Source organism: Topomyia yanbarensis, chromosome 2, assembly GCF_030247195.1.
Source record: "Topomyia yanbarensis strain Yona2022 chromosome 2, ASM3024719v1, whole genome shotgun sequence".
Lineage (NCBI taxonomy): Eukaryota > Metazoa > Arthropoda > Insecta > Diptera > Culicidae > Topomyia > Topomyia yanbarensis.
Window position 1 is genome coordinate 196402676 of NC_080671.1, and position 23488 is coordinate 196426163.

Consider the following 23488-nt stretch of genomic DNA (forward strand, 5'->3'; position numbering starts at 1 on the left):
TCCTCGTAAATTCAAAGCAACATATGAGTTTTGAGGTTTCATTATTTTGCCTCTTTTTGGCATTTTTGATGTGGGAAAGACTAAACAAACCAGTACAATTATCTCGCACCTAATAAATTGCTAGAAATGCAAAATCTTTCACAGAAGTTATATCTATCAACTGCGAATATAACAGATGTATGAGAAAATTCGAGAAATTGTTGATGTTTCTTTGATGGGACGGATTCTTGAATATTTCATGTTTTTTTCTGTTACACATTTTTTCCAAATTTGATTAAATTTTAAGGAGGAAATTAACAATATTTTTGCATTAAAGTTTTTAGATATTTCAAGGATTGTCTAAAACGCATTCAAATCACTTGTCAGTTCAACCATTAAATATCAAATTTATCTTACGGGGCATGAAGAGTTATAATACTCAAGTAAACTCAAACACTTTTTATGCGAAGGATAAAATAAAAAAGTCGCGATAGTTTAAAAATTCAAAAAACGCACAACGCACAATATATATATATATATATATATATATATATATATATATATATATATATATATATATATATATATATATATATATATATATATATATATATATATATATATATATATATATATATATATATATATATATATATATATATATATATATATATATATATATATATATATATATATATATATATATATATATATATATATATATATATATATATATATATATATATATATATATATATATATATATATATATATATATATATATATATATATATATATATATATATATATATATATATATATATATATATATATATATATATATACCTAGGGAAATAACAAACAAAACATATGACGGCTATACCAGAGCTAAGAGAAGAGAGAAGACAATCACGTAGCTAACCTCAATATTGGGTAGTTTATGTCCTTTCTGGTTTCGTTATATGAAAGGGTCCATATTTTGAACATCTTGAGGCAATATATACATGAAACTAGAGCTTCTTTACGACGACACATAGATGTCCGTACCATCAAATATCCTCATCCCAGTAAATTACAACCGGGAGATTCGGAATATGTTCTCATTTATGATGGAATTCCAACCGAAGGTAACAATCCCAACCCAACCCATTATTATCTCGCTCTTACATATGCTAGGTCCATTAGTTTGACACATATTGCCCCGGGTACATACATGTCAAAGTAATGGGATACAATATGCTAGAACGAGACCCCATGTTTCAGTTCGTGAATACATGGAAACAGTAGCGCTTTGCTCCCTCTAGTAGTTATAATCTCTTTCGTGGAAACCAACAAGTAAAATATATGGTCGCAAACAGTTTTTGTTAGATTTTATTTGAAAATTTTCAAGTAAGTATCTGAATAAACTTCTATAAACTGTCTGCATCAAATGTGTATCCATTTTACAACTACAATGTTATAGTTTCTTCTAAAATCTCAACTTTTAATAATTTAACTTTTAATATATTTATCTTCGAAAAGAAAAACACGTTTTCACAACATTTCAAATGTCTTCACAATGAAGACAAATCTTCAAATCTGGCATCTCTGGGCATTTGTTTTTTGGCTGGTTGTCTGTGACGTATCAGCAGATGTCGTAGACTGGTAATATAATCCGTACCAGTGCGCGGTGCTAAATCGCTGAGGCGAATTTCCGTAAGATCATTGTTCATATATATATGGGGATGTTGGTTTTGACTTTTTTGTATTCGACCTCGTGTTCTATGTGCCTCGGCTAAGAAGTTAAACGTTATTAGTACTACTTGTCTAGAGTTACTATATTCAGAGTTAGGCGGACACAAAAGCCGGAAAACTGGCAGCTCTTATTTCAGGAAGAAAACACTGGCATCCCATGTAATTGTTCAAGCTGTACCTTAATAATTCCATTGTCGTCGTGAGTAAGAACTTTACATGCACGAATAGAAAAACCATTTCGAAGATCTGATGATATGATTTCAAACTTGTGCGAATATCTCTTCTTGCTACAGAAAAAAAATTGGTTCTCTTCGTTTCTCTACACTCGATAACACAAGATACGAGTAAAATAGTTATGACCATAATCACAATAATCTTTCCATATACATCCAAAGAGAACATGTTATGTGACGTCATGCTCGATTGGCTCCGGCGTTTGACATGTTCAATTGGCTCCGCTCTGTATCTCCGCCTAACTATGAATATAGTAACTATATACTTGTCTCGTATGATGTAGTTGTATATGTGACACTTCTGTAAGCACTAGTTCCATTTTCACCTTGATCGACTGTTCCAGCTCGCGCACTGTAGGTATACGATAGGGTTGCATAAAGTCAATCGCGATTGTGTTCTCCCGAAATTTGTTTTGTGATTAACTCGCAGATTGTCTATTTATCTTGCACAAAACACCATGCGCCTCCATATCAGTAACACAACATTAAAATTTCCTTAAACCCGTTTGCACACCTAGGCACAGAACGAGACTATGATATTCGAAAAGTAGACGTAATTCCCCATAGAATGTATATGTATATGTATGTGACGTTCCAGAATGTTTCCCCTGATTGTACACAATACATTAGTGAAATGAGTATTTTTGATCTGACCTCAAACATAATTAAACGATAAAGTCTTAGTCCCAGGCAAACTTAGTGAATATATTATAATCGCAAACCAAGTAATCTTGTTTCTCTATAAAATGAAACTAGTTGTGCTGAAATCGAACCAAAATAAAACAGCAACATGCATTTGATGTAAATATATAAATTGTGGTTTCGGAAATGCAAATTTTTAAAAAGTTTGCTACGTTTAAAAATCCTGTTCTTATCCAATAATCAGAAAATTTTGAATATATGTCATTCAAATTTGGTAAAAATATAAAATATCCATATAAATCTAACTTTAAGGTTTTGTCCAGCCTCCAGCCACTGTCCCGCGTCTCAGGCCAGCTAATCAATAAGCATGATAAATGCGTTTGAGCGGCTACCGGATAAGCTTTTAAGTTGTTTTAAAACTGTTAAAAAATCGTTTCTGGAAAATATACGACTACATTACTGCTGTGCCTTGAAAATGCTTTTTTGTGCATTCAGAACGGTGCTTACTGCTAGAAGCATTTAAAATGAAAACTATATGCTACTTTACTGCCTATACTAATGCTTGTTGATTACCTGGTAGTTCATGATGATTCTTGATGAAGGCCGTCCGAATCTGAAATCAATGCCGTTGATCTCCCGTTGCCTGAAACGGACTGTTATTATTTTTCTGCTCCTGTCATCATTGTCCACCCCCTCTCCTCTGTCTCTAATACCCCAATGTAGGAATGTCAACCAACCCCCCTCCCTCCGCCTGAATATCTTCCCGAAGCATATTTGCCCTCTCTGCGTTTTTTTTCTAGCAGGTATTATTTCTTAAATTCAATAATTTCGTTAAGAAATGCCCAACTATACTACTACTCTTAAAAATAAGCCAGGAACACACGCTAGTTGCTAGGTACCGATTGGCTTGTTTACATTGAGAAAAAATGGAATTCGAAGTGAAAATTCAAACGCACAAATGAGAGTTTTCGGACATTTTCCTTCGGTAATCTGCTTAGTGGCAGAAAATTTGATGTTTTGTTAGTCAACGATTAAAGTTTCGCGGGTGTTTTTTGCAGTGGTTAGTGATTAAAGTGAATTTGAAAAGGTTCATTGAAAATGAGAAGAAGTAAAATAAGAGTGTTTCGAAAAGAAACCCCAAGTGAAAAGGGGTGATATTTTCGCACAAAATAAGAACTACAGATGGCATTCCGTCAAAATCTAGGTTTGATTGTATAGGAAAATGTACTAGCTTCCTCAAGTAGCAGTTACGTGGCACACCGGCAAGATTAGTGTGTTAAAAACATATTTTTATATTTGCTCGTATCAGATACATGGTTAGGCAGGGGAGAGGGTTGTATGTGGCGTAGAAGCTATGTTGTGGCTCGCTTGTATAACGTCCCTTAATCTTACTAAAATTATATTATTCTGTCTTGTATATGTGTAAGATAGCTGTAAAATTTCCTTGATTTTATTGCGTATATAGTATATTTCAGGATTCAATCTCCTAGTTTTAAGAAATTTTAAATCTAAAACAAAGAAGCTGACACCTTTAGGCTAATGCAAGCGTGCCTTATTAAATAAACGAAATGAATCAAAGAAAAACTAGGGTGGGTGCTCCTATAGTTGAGGTGTACCAATAGTTGCAGTAGTGGGTTATACGCCTAATTAAGGTACCAACCATCAACAAATATTTTTTTATCGATTCATCACACTAAAATTATGCGACAATAAAACTGTTATCCTTGAAATTTGCTCAAATAACTATTGAAAAAGTTTATTTTCTTCGAAATTTGAGCTCCCTTGCACCTATAGTTGATCTAATGTACCTATAGTCCCATAAGAAATCAATGCAATTTGCAACAAAGGGAACCGAAATTAGCGATTGCACCACTATTGGTACATGTGTTCCTATAGTGGTACAAGCGGGTTTAAATACATGAATTGGTTATTAAACCATCTTCATATTTTTCCTATATAGTAGGGATTGAAAGCTTTCCTTTAATGTATTGAGACTGTCCATAGGTCTATTCGTCGATTTTTTAACAAAAGCTTTCCTTAAGCATGCGACTATTGGTACATCCACCCTATAACTGTTCTGACATGACTCAATTTGCTCGCGTACCAAAATCTTGAACTAACCCACTGCTTTCAGTAGGCGCAAATCCAGTTTAGTTCGCCCTTGCTTGAGAAGTGCTGTCGGATGCCCTTCACAATAAAAAAATACATCACGTATATTTAAAATATGAAACGTGTGTGTCAATAGGCTAATTACCCAATGTACCTACAAACCGCTGAAAACCTTGTGGCTTGAAAAATCCAACCCAACGCACACACAAGCATAAAAATAAATAAATTTATTTAAAAACACGTTTGCTAACTTTTTCAATTACTTTATTTCTAGTTTCAAAGTTCTTACATTTTTCTAGTTGCTTTCCTCAAGTTCGTCTTACCTTATGAATAATGTTTTTCACTTAATTCAAAAGTTGTCTTTCACTACTGAAGGTGGAACGCCCATCCCTCATTGGGGTGTGTCATCCACAGCTCAATTTGGAGCAATACTCGCATCAGCTCACCTGGAATGCTCATGCTTTTCATTCTTTGTCTCATTTTTTTTCGTGATGTTTGTTGGTAGATGGTTTCAATAGATAATGTGTATAATAAATGCTGAAATCAATAACTACTAATGTTTTTTTCCCGTTTGTTAATCATTATATAATTATCTTAATAATATTTTCACATTTTAATATATTCGCCCGTGTTTTTTATCTCTCTTTTATGTGTCTTGTCGCAATCGAAATCTGCAATTTATCGGTTGGAATTGTATGTATAAAGACGGCCTCCTATGACGACGAAAATCATGGGAAAAATATCAGAAAGCATGCATCAGCATTAGAAAATCAAACGTTTGACTTAAATTGCGTGTATTTTCGCACCGAATCAGTCATCGCGGTGTACGTGGAGGCTGCTAGTTTTGGAAGATTTTTATTTTGTTTTGTCTTGCCGAAGTGTTGCGTCACTTCCTTCCACGAATATGCAATTAGCAAACCTGCCATTTTAGCGTTTCGGATTGAAAGCTTCGATTATTATGTGTGGTTTTTTTGACAACACAACATCTTCTGTTCAGTCCTACTTTTTATTCTGCTAATCTGTATTTTTGTTTTAGCATGAAGGATGCATATTTATTCGTGTTTCAGGTTGAAAGATAAACCTATCTTTTCCACTTTTTTTTTTTCCTATAATAGCATTTCTCATTCTGTTCCTTCCATACACGGTGTATATTTTTGTTTTTTAGGTTTCGATTTTAGAATTTATTAGAAAGTTTTCTATAGTACTCGTATTTTTTTAGATAAAGAAGAAACTGCGTTAGACTTTGCATTATTACTAGCGAAAGGATGGCCACCATTTTGAAGATGATGCCTCTTCCTTCATGTTACGTATTTTGCATTGTATTTTGAGAGGGGAAAGCGCTCAGCGTTTTATTTGCCTCGGACAGAGGATTTTTATAAAATCCCCTTATGTTTTGGGGGTTCTCCTTTTGCTCAATATAATTTGGTCGGTGGCCATCACAGATCATGTTTTGGAGCGAAGCGTATTAAATAAACAATATCTTAATTGGTTTAAGTGTTGTATGTAACAGCAAATTGCAATAACTTGTATAGCCATGGATTCGAAATCATCGACGACATAAGCAAACGGACCAGACATGTTGTCTAGGATCATGGGTGAAAGGAATTCCAAGATGGGAATAATTTTGCGAAATTGTTTCATTGATTGTTATGTTGAACATTTCTCCAAACGTTACATAATGGAAGTGTACGGTCACAGTTAAAATAACAAAACGGTTAATAAAAGCAAATCTTGCCATACATGCGACATAGTTGTAGTCCGAAATGCTCAGGTTCTGGGAATTTAAATAGAATTCGTTTATTGGAGAACCTATTTAAATTATAGCTCAAAGGATGTTGAGGAATTTCACAACGAGCAACTAAGGATTTCCAAGATTTGATTTTCTTGTCTCGTGTAATTTTTTTTTGTTGAGAAACGGGAAATCTCGTGTCAGACAGAAGTGAAGGATTGATGTGAAATAGTTTACTTTAAAAAATTTTGATTTTTTCAACACTAATGTTGTTTGGGTTCGAATCACCATTAGATTGATTTACAAGTTTGGATAGGTTTATAGTGCAGTTGTATAACCTGTTTGTTGGATTCGTGCATTGCGTTCTCTCTATCTCATAAAATGTCTACCAACAAGCGACTTTGACTAAAGCAAGCTAAAGCTCTGTGCGAAAAGTAATTATATTTCGCTTAAGCAAACTTAATTATTGTTTATAGAAAAGCTCGAGAATTATGGCCTAGTATTGATCGTCTTTCGAATGTATCGTGCTGTTGTTTTTTGATAGATTGATAGAATTAAAACAAATTTAAGAATTAAATCAAATTGATTAATTACGAGCCACTTATCACTGTCATGTACGTTGGAATCGGTTGCTAATCAAATTTTTAAAAATAATAATCTTTGTGTCGAATCAGTGCTAAGCGAATCATCAGACTCTACCTCTCCATCAAAAAAAAGAATGTGATCTGCTAAATCTTGGTATCGCAATTCTTTGTGAAATTTTAACCTTTTGTTTTCGACAGACTTCGTACAAACGACGACTGACTCATAAGTTAATAAGGATACTAGCGTCTCACTCCTGAACTACGAGACCAGAACGAACGACAAGAACGACTCAACTACATATTTTTTCCTAGACGCCACTTTTTTAAAAATTAATTAGTTATGGATTTTGTGTTTTGACTTTGTCTCAAAACAATCCGACACTAACTTAGTCCCAGGACAAAGCTAGCGACGAATTCTTTGCACTAAGTTAGTGTCGTATTCCGATGAGACGAGGTCGAAACGAAAATTCCATAACTAATTTAGTTATAGGTTGTGTGCCCTTCCTGCGGAAAAGGAATTTTACCTAATTTTCTTCTCAGTGAAGATAAATTGGTTTTCAACTAAATTTTTCTCTTTAGGGAGCAATATATCATAGTACTATTATACAGTTGGACCGTTCTTGCGCTGAGCTTCTTTACTTCTGAAGGATGACAATATATCCAAAGTTACGGCTAACGAAAAATATATCAAATTTAAATAATCGCTCTGCAATGTGCTTTGAACTAATTTTAACGCTTTGGTGTAATTTTGTTAATGAATATTTTAGGCATGACAATATTAACTTTGGAAAGTAAGCGGTTGAACTGAACTAATCCAACTGTTATCTCTAAACTAGATACCACCCTAGCAATTTTTAATCGAGTCTCGTCGCACAAATATTTGATAGTTTTTTTGTAGTTTGAGTCTTTCCCATTGATTAAGTTTGTTGAGGTGAATTTATGTGAATAAAAAGTTTGACAGGAAACTAACTCCGTACAAAACTTGTCTTAACATGCGAAAATTATGAACAAAATAGAACATGGATACACTAGCTTTTTATGGATACGGTTGCAATGTAATATTGGACTTGCAGTACACTCCAAAGCTAGAGAGAGATAAAATCCACTCCTCCCCGAATGAATGCACACTTTTCGATGGAAAACCAAATTTCGTGTTGTTTCTTGGTTTCATGCCGTACCAAGTAATGCGTAAATCATGGCCTTTTGCTGGATTTCTACTGTCAGCTCGACCCAATTGAATCATTTTACAAACGAACATCCCGAGCAAATTCTCTTGGGCTCAGCACCATATACCTCTTTTAAAAGACCATGAATATGGTCCGTGTCAAGTTTCAAAATCATCAAAACACCGTATAATGGTCTCAATAACCCATAAATATACCAAAATATGGTTTTTATATGGGATCAACCGGTACATGGTGATGGTGTTTTGATAGGTTGATCTCATTTAAAACACTATCAAAATTGGACCATGACCATGGGAGTATTATATGGGGGAGTATTGGGAGTATTATATTGGTACACTTACACATACAGAGAGCTAGGATGTCAATGGATGCAAAAATGCATTCTGTTGAATTTCTATAACGAGTTACAAACATCCGCAAGCAGCTCTAATACGGCAAGTACAAGCCGCTTGAAGTGCAGTAACCCAACACCGACGTGAGTGCAAAGCGGCACATTAGGATCGATAGCAGAAAGATCACACGTCATCAAAGATCAAAGTCATACTAGCGGTAGGGCACGAGCGTGAATCGGTGTGGCAGTACGAAACGACAACTAAGTGATATTTCCTCGTAACGCCGATCGAACTAATCATACTGGCTGCCTCCCGTCCTGTCAAAACTAAATCTCCAAGAACGCTCGAGTCCTGGCGCCTTAGCTGGTTGAAATTTGCTTAGTTGAACGTTCGTGATTAGTACCGATATGATCCTGAAAACGGTATCCCATGAACAACTCCGTCAACCCTCGTATGCGACCTCGATGCTCGCAAAGGTAAGCATGGAATTATAAAAAGGCAACTAGTAGCCTAGATAACGGCTTGGAGTTACGGGCCAGCAACATGGAAGATAATATAAATAACATACAAAAGAATAATAACAAGTGCAGCCAAAAGCGGGTAAGCGAGGTCGCCTTCCCAGCAAAACGATGCAGCACAGACAAACAGACATAACTCTTTGAACAATTATTCAAAATTTCTATCGATCACATTTATACGATCATTCTTGCTTGCCACTAGCGCTACCTATCGTCATTCCTGCTCTACGTTCTATTCACCTCATCAAAGAAAGCGACGCTGCGCTGGTTACCATTGACAGATAGAAGATTCGTAATGGAAAAAGTTACAGGTACGTGTGTTAGCCATCATAACGACAACGTTACGTATACCACATCTACTTTCCAGAATAAACTAGATAGACGATCTGATCATAGTGCAGTAACAATATGATATCGGATCGATTTAATTCAACGAATAAGTGATTATTATTCTCATCGCTGGAGTTCTTCCTTGTCGTGTTGCATTCCTGTCTGAAGCCAATATTGCACGTGTTATTCAATCTTATTTGTTTAATGCTCAAACTAGCGCAAGATATTGAAGTTTTATTCACAATGGATAAATTAGAACTTGTTTTGCCGGAAACCGTAATTTCGCCCATAATATGGTAGTTATTGGAATGATTATGGAGTTCTCCAACACCTATCCTCAGTACAACCCACTTTGCTGTTTACAAAGCAACAGTAATCGAATCATAAAATGTAGAATTAATTTTCAGCAAACCTTATTCAAGCAAGTAAATACAAAAAGCGTTGTTTATTCTTTTCCTTTTCGATAAAATTCCCTTCTCCTAATAATTATCGTATTAGAGTGTAAAAAATGACATCAAGCAATAAAACGTTTCAATGCTGCCAGATGTAAGACTCAGACTGGCCGAAATTAATTGTTTTAACCTTGTTTTCACATTCTGTCGGCTTAGACAATGAAACCTCTCGAATATTTGTTTGCACACAGTGAGGTACTTGAAACCTTATGCAATACAATACGCTGCTCGAAATCACTGTTGCATTTTTCATCTTATTGACAAGATACAATGATCTGGCATCCAAACGATTTTCCGCGTGGAAACCGAATGATTTTCATATTGTCGAACTTTCTTTGTTTTGACATTACACAGACTCGTGCCTTCAACCAATTTAGTTATTTACCAGGCTACTATGTAAAAGCTTCTAAAGATAAGTAGTGGCGCCATCAAATTGAGTGCGGCGTTCCTGCACACTAACATGTTTGTAAAATAACTGTTTTCAACATGAGCGATGGTGAGTTTTAGAGTGTTATGTCTGTTTGTCTGTGGATGCAGTACAACAATAATTGCAGACGAAAAAGCAGCAGCAGCGAGCTAGTAACTTCAGGAGGCTATACTGAGCCTAAGCAGCGATAAACCGCCAAGGGAAGCTAGGGTTTCAGGTACCCACACCGAAATCAAGCAGTTGCCTAACCTAAGAAGATCAGCTGCGTTGTCCAATGTTGTGAAGCCGGGGGCCAAAAATCGACGAGCTCTACTAGTACGTAAAAAGCAAGGCCAACGTGCACGGTCTAGTGATCAGCATCAAATCCACCGTATTACCCGCTAAATGCGAACAGATTACGTTGTTAGAATGAGTTAAAAACGCCGTAAAAGTACTGAAGACTACGGAGGAAGCAAACGCTGAAGCCCATGGTAAGCCGAAGAATGACTCGTATACTCGTACTGTAAAAAGAGTAGGAGAAACCGGAGAGATTTGAAGCAGAGGAGAGTTCAAACGAAGCCCATTTCTAGCAAAACCATACCGTTAGGAATTTTGCAAAAATACTTTTGTTAAACATATACGAAAGATGTACAGCAAAAATACTTTGGCCAGATTTCTAACGGCACGGTTTCGCTAGCAATGGACGTTGTTTGAATTCTCCTCTGTTTCATTTCTCCTCGGTTTCCACTAAGGGATACGTCAGAAGAAGAGGAGGGACGGAAGAAATCCAAGAAAGTTAGCAAAGAGTAGCGGAACGACCAAGAAATGGATAGTGGATGGTGAACCATAGAAACATAAAAAGAGGGGAGGAGAAAAACGAAAGAACGAAAAGAAGAAAGAGAAAGTTTAAGAGCTCGAGCTATCGGGAACTCGTGGCATAAGTGGTAGGAGAAGAAGCGATGGTAAGAGTTTTAACTCGCAAAGCGGTGGTCGAGGACTGAAAGAGGTCACAACGATTGATCCCAAAGCAATGTGGTATGGGCATAACCTGGAACAAGAGCCGATGTCAATAAGGTTGAGCATGACGTATGGTGGCACTTAAACAGCAGCGATATGCCTGTGGCTACCGCAACCAACCAGCTGATGGTGACCGGTAAAGTGAAAGTCGGTTGATTGGTATGCTCTTTAAGATTAATCCCTAGAGTATAAGCAAATGGACAGGTGGTTCGGGTGCCTGGGTTTCGGTCAGCAGTCGGTGAACTGATAAATCCGTATTGTGAAAAAAGGCACACTTGACCGAGGATGAGCCGAGGTGCAGGGTCTGTTACGGACGGATGATGACGATGAAAACTGCTATCTCATGGAAGGCTTCAAATGCCCTATATACAAAGTCAGCAATAATGGAGAAACTAGAGTGAATCTCAATCACTGTGATGCAGCACTGCCAATGACAAGTATATAACGGAAAGAGCGGAAATGGCTTCGATACAAGGTATGGACAGATTCTCCATCCAAGAAATGGTCGAGTGCCTATTCGAAGGCTTTCTGATTGCCAGAATTAACGGCGTTCTCGTTGTTAGTTGTTACGCATCGTCGCGGTGAACAGTGGAGCAATACAACCTGATGCTTGGCCTACTAATCGACAATCTGATTGGACGACGAACGGCGGTGATCGGAGGAGATTTCAATGTCTGGGCGGTGAAGTGGAAGCTCTGGTAAAGCCACCTCCAGGAAGGCTTGCACACGGAGATTTTCACTTACCTGGGATAGGCTGGTATGGAAGCACGAGTGTACGTTTAAACCAGACCTACTTGCTGAATTTAAGTGAGACAAGTATAAACTCCTGCAGTCTTTTCGTAACTCATCAAGGTATCAATTACCAAAATTAACTCACATTCACCGTTTAGTGCTTTGTTTTGGCAAAAAATAATGCACACCACTGTTCTGAGCTTTTCTCATTAAGACGAATTTCGCGCCAACTCGAACAAATGTTGGCAGCACCCTCTCAGATTTTAATGAAACTTTCTGTACATGAGAACTTTGTCACAAAAAACCACTTTGCATATTTTGTTTTTCCAAAAATGATCCAGACTGTCTTTTGAAAAGGTTTAAACTATTTTTACCAATTTTTTTTGACAAATCCTACAAAAATGTTGTTTTCACAAAACTAGTCAAATTTTTGAATAAAAATATTGAAAAAATTCTTCATCGACTCCTACACTGGAAAAATTTGTTTTTAAAAATTTAAAGTCGATTTACCCAAAAACCCCATCTTTGATTTTTTTGAAATTTTGTTCCAAGATAGGTAATTATGTTTCCTACCTACCGTCAAAAATTCAAGTGGGCTCTTTCAAAGAAAAAAAGTTATTTGAAAAAAACTTTTCCTTATCCAAACTGATTTTTTTCAGTGTATTTTTATCGAAAACTGAACCAATGAAAGTCATAATCATCTCAAAATCCAATTTCCCAACTGCTGTTTGCCTGATACATGCAAAAGGTAAAGAAAAGCAAAAGAAGCAAAAACACTGAAAATATGCACGTCTCTAATGTCCAGCTGATAATGGTGATCGTTTTCAAAGTGTTACAAATCCAAGTTTTCAAATCCAAACCTTCCCTGACATGTTTAGCACGATGAAGATGAAATGCCTGGCAGAAAAATGCTGTGCCTCAAATAGCGGAAATAGTCACGAGTTTGAGGAACATACAGGCCCATATGCCCACTGCATACTTTCGGGAAGCCCTTGGCAAGGGTTCTATTGACATTATTTGGAAGTTCGGATTTCAGCACGGAAGAACTACTGTGGAAGGAATCTAGACAGTCGTAAAGAGAGAGAGAGAGAGAGAGAGAGAGAGAGAGAGAGAGAGAGAGAGAGAGAGAGAGAGAGCAGAGAGAGCGCCCAAATAGAAAAGGACAACCGGTACTGCGCCGTGGTAACGATAGACGTCAAGAACGAGTTTAACAGTGCCAGCTGGGAGGCCATAGCAGCATCGTTGCACAAAATGCGTCCTCCACCACTTTTGCAATATTTTGAAGAGCTACAGCTAGTAGTTCGAATGATACCGAATATTGATGGTCCAAGAGGAATTGAGAGGCGTCTATTGGCTACGGTGGCGTGTTCGACTCTGAGGAATGGTGATCCAACCTTGGAGCTGTGCTAAGCGAAGTAGAGATAATCCAAGTAGTCCCTACTGTTCATGGTCATACGTCATACTCTCATACTATGAGAGACAGTATGTGTTACCAACTGAGGGAAACTCGAGGATTCTAGCGGTTACTCAAGTAACAATTTAAGTTTTATAGCACACTACAAGTGTGGTCTAAGTTTTAAGAGAGGCTTCAAGAGCACCATAAAACCTCAATTGTTACTATGGTAGGCACGAAAGTGAGTCCAAGAAAGTATCAATACAGTAAAGGCTAGGCTTTGAAGCTTTTCAAAAGCTATTATAAAAACTATCGCACGAAAACTTCATTCTACAGTCGTGATTCGCTGGTTGGGCCACACCCTCTGTCCAACTAACAAATTTGACTAGCTAGTTAGCCAGAAAATGTATCTGCTCACATCTCTAATTAATGTCAGTTTGATTGTCCAAGTGAATTTGACAGGAGATTTTGACATTCGGATGCTTTTTAGTTGGACAATGGTCCAACTAGCGGAAGTCCAAGTAAAAAGCAATCCAGTTAAAAAGTGACTAACCAGCGAAACGCGACTGTACTTTATATCAAAGCGTTAAACGTTAGTTCAATGAATAACCAAAATTTCTAAAGGGAACTTGTTCAGAAGCCGGTGTGATCAATAATTGTCAAAATGGGCACTGTACCAATATTACGAACATGATAAAGTTTACCGTTATTATAGCATTTGAAAAAGCTGGATTCCATCCTGAACTAAATACAATATCAAAATCATAGCAGAATGAAATCTAGTGAAGATTTGTGTTTTTTGTAGTGGTTAAACGGAATGTACGTTCAACGAGTTTATCCAAATTGATCTGATCTTAATACAATCCCTTCAAAAAATTACTATAAGTGGACCGTGCGAATTAACAGCCTATAGCGTATTCTATTTCACTCCGCTTATGTCTCTGATATAACTCATTCATCTTTTTTGTTAATTATTGAACATGGGACATCGGGTTATCAACACCACTCTAAAATGTCGTTTTTAAAGGGACACATCGATGTCCATAGTAGAATTGCATAATTTATAATAGCCTGAACTAAAGAGACTAGAATAACAAAGAGACGCCATGTTTCGTTTGGAATTTCAATTTAATTGTCAATGCCATTCCAAACGAACAAGAGAGTTGTCAATCGTAAATGTTTAGCATTATGTGGCATTGTGTTTTTGGAAGTATTGTTATACAATCCATTAAAATTATTAAATGTTTTAAAGACTCTAATTGTTCTAATGTGGTTTGCTGTTGCGAAATTCCATTCTAGATAAAATCATGTTTTAGCCGGTCGAGAAACTAAGATTCCAGAAGTGGCGATAGATTTTTATTTTGGCTAAAAGAAACTAACACAATAACAACAAACAAATTTTGTGAGGCTTGCACATTTGCAGTGTTGCTTGTAAATCGTAGCTTGGTAGCTAGTTGAATTGTTTTCACTGAATTAAGATGATTTCTCTTTGTTATACTAGTCTCTTTAGCCTGAACCTTCTACACGTTGGAATTAGTGTTCGAAATGTAACGTAAAATAAGTTCAGTGTTTACGTATTGTACTGACCTGACGGGTCAAAAGGTGAAGATAGAAGGAATGATCAAAACCATGCAAATGTCTTGTATAGTAAGAAACGGTTGCGAAGTCTGTTGAAACAAAAGGCCATGTGCTCTAAGAACAGCATGCAAGCAAAATTATTTAAAAAAATCGAATCCCTCCCGTCATGTCATAGAAAATAATTTGAAAATTTGGGAGTGAATAAGTTTTGCATAAAGTGTTTTGCATAAAGTGTCACAAGCGGATAGGTGATACTTTCAACCGCAAGCCAATAGCTCCTGTTTTGGATATACATATGAACAGTAAATAACGAAGTTTGTCAGAAATTCATGATCTAGCAAGTGATTTGTTCGTGCCGTAATCGGGGCACCTCATTTGTGGAAACTGCAATCATTAATGGGCACCATTGTTGTATTTATCTGCGACACAACTGGATCGTGTTCGTTAATTACGCCAAAATGTATGATTTGACTGCAGTTAGAGTGAAAATCTGAATTAGTTTCTTTCCTGTCGCACATTAAAATGCACTCTGAGAACTGATATCGCTGTTTATAATTACTATGACCAACATCGCATCCTAACTCATGTTAAAACTATAAAAATATGGAAAAGGCAAGCAGAACCAAATGATCATTGCAATGCAGCTTATAATGGTTTCCTTTTAGAGTTGCAAATTACCTATGTATATGAATATAATCAAAGATTTTATTTAGATGTGCAGCTCAAAACTTTTCCCTTCTAATCTCGCGCGATATTCATACCTTATCGTAGTTAAGGTTCCATGCTGGCATCCCTTGTTTCATTATTAATGCTTAGTTTCATCAGTAAGTAATCGTGGAATAAATATTTATTTTTTGTTTTGCTTTGTCATTTCTGAACTTGACTCGTAATAAATACTAACAACTTTCTAATCTCTCTATATTACAGTGGAGAAACTCAAAAACTATTCATTAGGGAAAGTAATTCAGCAAATCATATTTACACTAAAACTTGTACAAATGATAGTTTGTCCACAATTTTGTTGCTCGAAATTTGTTGTCTTCCAAACTCCATCGTTTCATATATGATACATATTTAATCTATACAGGCATTAGAGCCATTCGCTTTCTCGCAGAGATCGTCGAACTTTCAAACAGAAACGCTTCATAAAAAACTTTGTTCAACAGAAATTTAGTAGCTTTTTACAGTTGACTCTATTAAGTAGCTTCATCAGCTTTGTACTTTTTACAACTAGTTTACAGTTTACCATTTATTTGTATGGTTTTTTTTCTTACTTCGTTTCAACGAAGCTTGAACAGTTTAGATTTGATGATAACAAAGCAATCTGCATCAATCATAACGCCCACCCTTCGACTCGGGTAGGTACTGTAAATCGAACCCGCGACCTTTGCCGGAATTGCATACATTCAAACGTTGCGTTGATTGGTTGGTTAGATTTCGAACAAAACCTATCTTTTTTTTAACTTTTCTTACACCGACAAACAAACTTCGGACAATAGTTTGCCGATTTCACTCCTTTCACTTCTGTAATCTAATTGTATGGTTTTCGGCATGATATATGCTACTTTACTGGTTTCTTCTTCGAATGAATACGGTTGTTTACTTTAAATTTCAGTCTTTCTTAGTGATTTCTGCTATTTATTACTAGTTGCATTTTCCACCCTCTGACAGTACCGCCGGATACTGCAAATTTTCACTTTTGCAGATCAGAGTTCTTCCCAACCGGGTGCACAATTTTTCCCTTAATTATTGTTGCTAAAGTTTCTCCCTCATTCATCTTTATTCGAGTTGGCCCGAGTCGGCTACACAAGCAACTGTTTGTAAGTTTTTCGTTTATGTTCAGTAAAGTTGCTGGCCCAGCTTCTTCCTCTCCTGTGATCCTGGGAGGGGAGTGATGTCTGCCGGTGATACTATGCTTGTATATGTTTAAATACTGGACTGGAGCAGAAGTTCCTTTTTTGTGTAGTGCAGCTTCAGTTTTTTTTTTAAATTCATGGATAGAATATTTGCAAATGTGAGCTGAGATGCAGGGATATAATTTAGGCGTTTATCGCACTATTTTGTTCTTGTTTGTTTTTCTAATAGTGTGAATGTAGAATTGACATTTTTGTATACTTCTCAGTAGGCGGATTCGCAAATCTGCGTTACCATAGCTAGCCTGATGTTAGTTCTATTTCGACAAGATAACATTGGCCGTAGGAGGAAAGATGGACTTGGGTTATCCACCAGTTTATTGGCCAATCGTCGTGTAATGGTTCAATGAATGGTGGAACAAACCCAATTTCGTGATCAAGGTGCTGAACGGTGCGGTGCGGTGTGCGACGATACGCCAAACAGAAAATGCTTGAATTCTCCTTTTAATTAGTTCTGACGTGTCAAATTGAAATTACAGAAAACTAAATGATATGCTAAATAAAATAATATAAATTGAGCAAATATGTACATTGCAAATGATTAAATGTTGAAGGGAAGGGTAACTGTTATATTCAAACTTGTTTTCCACGACCAAAGCTACTCAGATAACTAAACTAGCCAATGGACTGTGTTCTCTCGGCCAAAAGCAAATAATCTAAATATAATTCGCAGTTTGTCTGGTGCAAGTCATCACGATCATTTGTGATAGCCGCTTTACGATGGATTATAGGGTCTATGTTCCAGCTTTACTTTAGAGAGGTGCTGGATTGCAAGCAATTGCGTTCAGCCGTGATAATGAACGGAAAAAAGAGTACGTCTAGATACACTAGAACACTTTAGCAATAATATTGCAGGAAGGAATTGAATTGAATTGAATTGAATTGAAAAATCTATTTACTATGGGTATGGGTTCAATCCTCATGATCTAACATCATGCCATGTACGAACATTTTTGAAGCGATTGACTGCTCCATAAAAGACCCCTCCATATATACTGTGATATATAGTGTGACACATAGCTTACTTCAGAAAGAGACCTTAACTTCGACAATTTCAATATCATTCACTTGAATCGAGAAGATTCTTACAGAGAAGTACTTTTGGGGATCGAAAAGTGATATTTTTCAACCTACCCCTGGACACCAAGCGTTGAAATCGCCACTTTTCAAGTTCAAAATGAAGTTGAAGTCTTTGGCATTGTTTCTATCTATATTCTTGCCAGAGCATCTGTAGGATGCGGAACGATTTGTAATATCGCAGAATTCCTCTCCGCTCCGCCGCTAGGTCTAGGAGACTTCAATTCCCACGATACAGCGTGGGGATGTCTTCGCGACGATAAAAGATCTACATTGATAGATAGTCTTTGTAACAATTTTAAAATAACCTTTTCTAAAAACGGGTTAAACTACGGGGATTTCTCCTTCGCCAGCACGCGCAACTGCGTAACATTTTTCTCTGTGCTTGACATCACTACAGTCGGATTGCACGTGAAATGTAATCCCAGATCCCCAGCGTAGCGACCATCTGCCTATCGTCAGCTCTATTGTAACCGGTTCAAGGACACAGGAAAAAACCTCGAAACCTTCGTCAATTTCTTTTTGACAAAGTCGAGAATGATCTGCACGATTTTTCCCGCCAAATTATTCATTGTTTTGGTCGCCGAAACCTTATCGGTGAACCAGGTTGCCACTACCACCAGAAGTGCACCTCGACTAGAACGTTTGATAACTGAACTTCAAGCTAGTAGTTTGCATATTATCTCAGCTACCTCCCGGCTAGAATCAGAGTCTTCTCCTAGCCTGAATGGTCTGTGTTACTGCAAAATGCAGTACCGTTCTAGTCGGTGATTAGATGAGTTTCTATCATCAGTAACATTTCCATTGTTATGATAATTAGCTTTCGTGTTTCTAGTCCACTGTATCGGTATCTAAACTTTTCGAGTTAATTGTAATGAAGCTGGTGTTCTTTCACTGCAAGCAATGTATCTCAGCAGACCAACAAGAATTCATGCCTAGCCAATCGACTATGGCGAATCCATTCTTTGGTCTCTGAAGCATCCCAAGACGGGTTGCAAACCGATGCTATTTACACAATTCGATGTCTTGATAAAATCAATCAAGACATCGCTAAGTTGGCCAAAGTGGGATCACTCCTTCGTTGGTTTCATTGGTATTTCGATGACCGCCAGCTTAGCGTGAATATAGGCAATGAAAACACTGAAATATTTGGCATCCCGCAGGAAAGCCGTTTGGATTTGCTTATCTTCCTACTTTACTTTAATGATGTGAATTATAGACTGAGAAGATGACGCGTGTCGTAGGCGGGTCTTTAGCAGATGCACACTTTTTGCAAACACAATTTGATGTCTTGTCTTTGGCGAGTGGTGTATCGACAATTGCACGAGTCTAGATCGCGCAAAATGTTATGCAATCACCTTCTCTGGGAAAGGAAAAACCAATAAATTTCGACTATAATATATCAGAACTGCTTATTCCTCGAGAGTGTTCTGTGAAGGACCTTGGAGGGATATTACATATATTTTATGTTGTTTGTCGACATGGGGTTCATCTTTCGTGCTACCAAATCATTCATGGATGTACACAGCCTGATAATTCTGTACTGTTTCCTGATTTGACTATCCTGGAAGTATTGTTCGACGATTTGGAACTGGCGCCATAAAAAGGTAGCGATCGAATTGAAGGTATTAAACACAAATCCATACGATTTGCTCTGAGACAGCTTCCTTGGTACGATTCTTTTCGGCCACCAAGCTACGAAAACTGCTATCAACTAATAAAACTCGACACTTTCCAGCAACAAATTCAAATACAGCAAGAGCCCTAGATGTGGTCGCTTTGTTGTTAGCACGCATCGATTTATTGGGCCTCATCGAACTAGTTAACATCTTGGCTAGAACTAGGACATTGCGCAGCAACAATTCCCCGAGAATACCTCTTCGATGGTTTCGCCACCCAGCGAATGCGGCCATCACGGGATAACAACGCATTTTTAATCATCGTGTGACACTTTGTTTGACTTCCATTTGTTCCGTAATATGATAAGGTCGTTGAATTTCTGCAAGACAGATTTACTTAGTTACAAACGGAAATCAGTAACATGCCCGCCATTTGTCCCGATCATGATATCTCCACCTGACATCGAACCATCTAAACATTCTTTAAACAAATCTTTAAGTTCATGAATTTTAAAAAGAGTTTTTAGATTAGGATAATATTGGGGCCGATTTTGGCATGCTGACCCTTTCATGCCCAACTTTTCTCTAGTGCATGTTGGGTTTCAAAACTATTTTTTTTCCTGAAAACGGTGGGATCAAGAAACACGAAAAGCTTTTTTAAGGAAGAGGTGCTTCCCTGGTAGTTCTAGAAGTTGCTTAATTTTTATCTTCCAATGCTCACTACAATTCTCCTAGCCTATTTACATTAGTTAAATTACGTGCGCAACGCAACCAAACGCAGTTAAAATTGATAAGTTTTGTCAGTTTTCAATAATATTCCCACATAACGAAGATATATTAAAAATTCCTTTTCCATCGTCAACGTAAACTTTCCATTTCAGCACTACTCCATCGGAATCCAATCAGACTAATTGTAATAACTTCAGTTCTAAAGCTGATCCTTGTAACTGTTAATACTCAAATGAAAGGCATTTATTAGTCTTACTTCTTTTTGTGAGCAAATTTTTCCTCAATCAAAAGTTATAGTTGTTTAAAAACGTTGTCGTCCATAAACAACATGGGCATGATGACATTAGTGATTTCCGTTTGTAAATAAACAAATCTTTTTCGTTGAAATTCAACACCATTTTTCATAGATTGTCCGTCGTTTGTCTGTGTCGTTATTTATTGAGGTATGTATGTTACTTTTTAACTGCTCGGGTGATCTTGAATTAGTCGGAAATGTTAGCAGCAAAATCCATTCTAAAATAATAACATTCAAAGCTAGAAAAGTACACAGGGAAATTCGAAAGAAACCAAGGGTTATGAGAAAATCAAATCCCAAATACCATTTTTCCAGCAGAGATGTCGATTGAAAATTAAAAATATTGTAAGTTGTATTAGACATTGCTGATAAAGTTGGATTGTATGATAATTTACTATTCTAGGTTTGTAAATGTTAACTCTGACCGGCTTCCATGTCACGTGATATATGTATAGGATTACCGGAAAATAAAAGAAGCATCAGAATATGTTTAACAAAAATGTGTAATACCATAAAACTCTTAGGACACAATTGAAAAGTGGGCCACAGAAACAACAATAAGATTTACAAAAAAGTAAATAACGAGAATAGCTTCAACGCGAATTGGTATAAATTAGGTTGAATGGAGAAATTATGAATTCTTGGTTTAAGTAGAACTTTCGAGATTTTGCATATAAACATTACCTCAATAATACATTTGTTATACTAATTTTAAAGTCATAAAAGTTTGTCTGTTACACTTATTCACGAAACTAACGATGTAAATAAATAAATATTTATTTTTCGACTAACGATGCAGCTAAATAATTAAACAAAAACTTTAGGCTTGCACAAAAGGTCAAACAAGGAAAACTGTGATATATTCTACTCTCACATAAATCAAAATGCTGCTTTTACAGAATAAATATATATTAAATGATAACCCAAAAATGTTTGTAGTAAGCTAAACCAAAATAAAACCTGCTCAAAACCAGATTATAAAAAATGCATAATTTGCTTCAGATCACTTGCTTAACGCGAACTACAACTATTTACTGCTATGTACCTCATAATAATTTGTTCCTGCCTAATAAAAGGAACCCTTTCACTAAATTCACTTCAGACCTCAGGGTAAATAAAACAAGATTTTTCATAAAATATAATTTAACAACCAAAAAAAAAATTTTTTTTTTTCTTTCACTTACCATAACAAAAAAATTCAACTAATCTTCAGATCATCATCGACGATAGCTCCAATCATTAAATCTTAACATGTCACTTATTGCATCATTTTTTGTTGGACGCCATCGAAGCACAGCAGCGATTCGCACCTAAATATGCTATGTTTCTCTCGTGTAGCTATACCATCCACACGAATTACTCAATATTTGTGTCTTCTATATCACGATGAGATTTGTTGATTTGGCATTAAAGGAGGTGGTTTCGAAATCAACGCGATGGGGACGAAATCAGAGCGAGTGTTTATCTCGACGGTCGCTAAGCTTACTTGATGAAGAAAGGATCCTATATGGTAAACTTAGCATTAGTAAAAAACGAATATTGTTTTTCTTGTATATGTACAATCCTATAGCTTGTTATGCTCATGGCCTACTGATTTGAGAATTTACGTTTCGTAATACTACAGCAAAAATGCTTTTTTTCTGTTTCACTTCACTGCATGCTATAATGCAAAAATCCCTAGTAGTTTTATATTTCATTAGGTTGCTATGTTTCTTACGGTATGTACATGCGTTAGTTACTTGATTTTAGTTCCTACTTCCTTAGTGTAATATCAGTTTGTGATGGATGCGTTTGCGTAAATGCTCTAACTTAGGCGGATGCTTGTCCCCCTTTTAACAGTTAGCCTGGAAAGTAAATTGAGACAAAACTACTTCTGGCGCGCTTTAGTCACTTGAATTTTTGTGTGTATCGTTTCCTCTGAGGTTGTCATAAGTTATTTAGCATTTGTGCCTTTTCGACAAATTTCAGCTGAAGCAGTAGCAAGCGAATTAAGGACATAACGAAAACCAACCGATGGAAGCCATTTTTTTTCTACTAAAAACTTTCATTATCATCCCAATTGTCCATGGGTTTCATTACCAGCACATCGAATTCTTTAGGATCACCACTAGCACTGTTGCGTCGAGGTGACAGTCGTTGCATGTGCCACTCGTATGACTTTTGCTGTTGCTGATTATGATTGGACTTACCGATACCGCTATTTCCTACAAACCCACTGGTGCCACCTCTAATGCCCATTCGCTGTATCTTCCGATTGTAATCACCCTCGTCGATGCCGCCACTTAGGTTGCCCGCTTCTAGATCTGCTGCCGTGCAGGTCACAGCTGACTCGATCGAGTGGTAAGAATCGTTTTTCGCCGCTCCCTTCACTGGATTGTGCTTCAACATGAAGCTGAAATCGTTCCACTTGTCGTTCAGGTTGGCTAGCTTCTGGTTAAAGTTGTGCGCCAACGACAAACTGAGAGCCATCTTGAGACGGCCCGCCGAGGGGCGTTTCGGGGTCGAAGGTGGCGTTATGATGGAAAGTGAGGATGAGGTTGAAAGACGATTTAGTTTCCAGTTTGCATCGCTGCTGTTTGCAGAATCACGTAGAATAACAACTGCTGCTGCTGCTGATGGGACTCTTTGATTGATTGCACCTTCACCGAACGGCCGAGTTGCGCTGCTGATAGGGGCGACGCCTCTGCTGTTACTACTAGTGCTGACGCTATGCGGGGGTGGCTGGGGTTTGTTTATTAATCAATCTCTATAAATATAACTACAATTTTTTGGGCTCTCTTGTGGACTAGGACTGCTCGAGGGAGGCGCCGGACTAGAACTACTGTTAGACATGACCGGGGAAGATCCGGAACTGGAATTCTGTGGACTATCGGAACGATGTTGCGTTACTGGAAGAAAGA

General features: G+C 37.0%; 1 protein-coding gene across 5 annotated transcripts in view; it reads right to left on the bottom strand.

The window, feature by feature from the left end:
* Positions 1-4939: 4939 nt before the first annotated feature.
* The window catches only part of LOC131682572 (semaphorin-1A), a 531458-nt gene continuing 512909 nt past the window's right edge, over positions 4940-23488 (bottom strand). For all 5 annotated transcript variants that reach the window (XM_058964157.1, XM_058964152.1, XM_058964153.1 and 2 more), the window contains one exon: positions 4940-23476. The gene's annotated coding sequence lies outside the window, so the exon portion shown is untranslated. The remainder of the gene's footprint in view (positions 23477-23488) is intronic.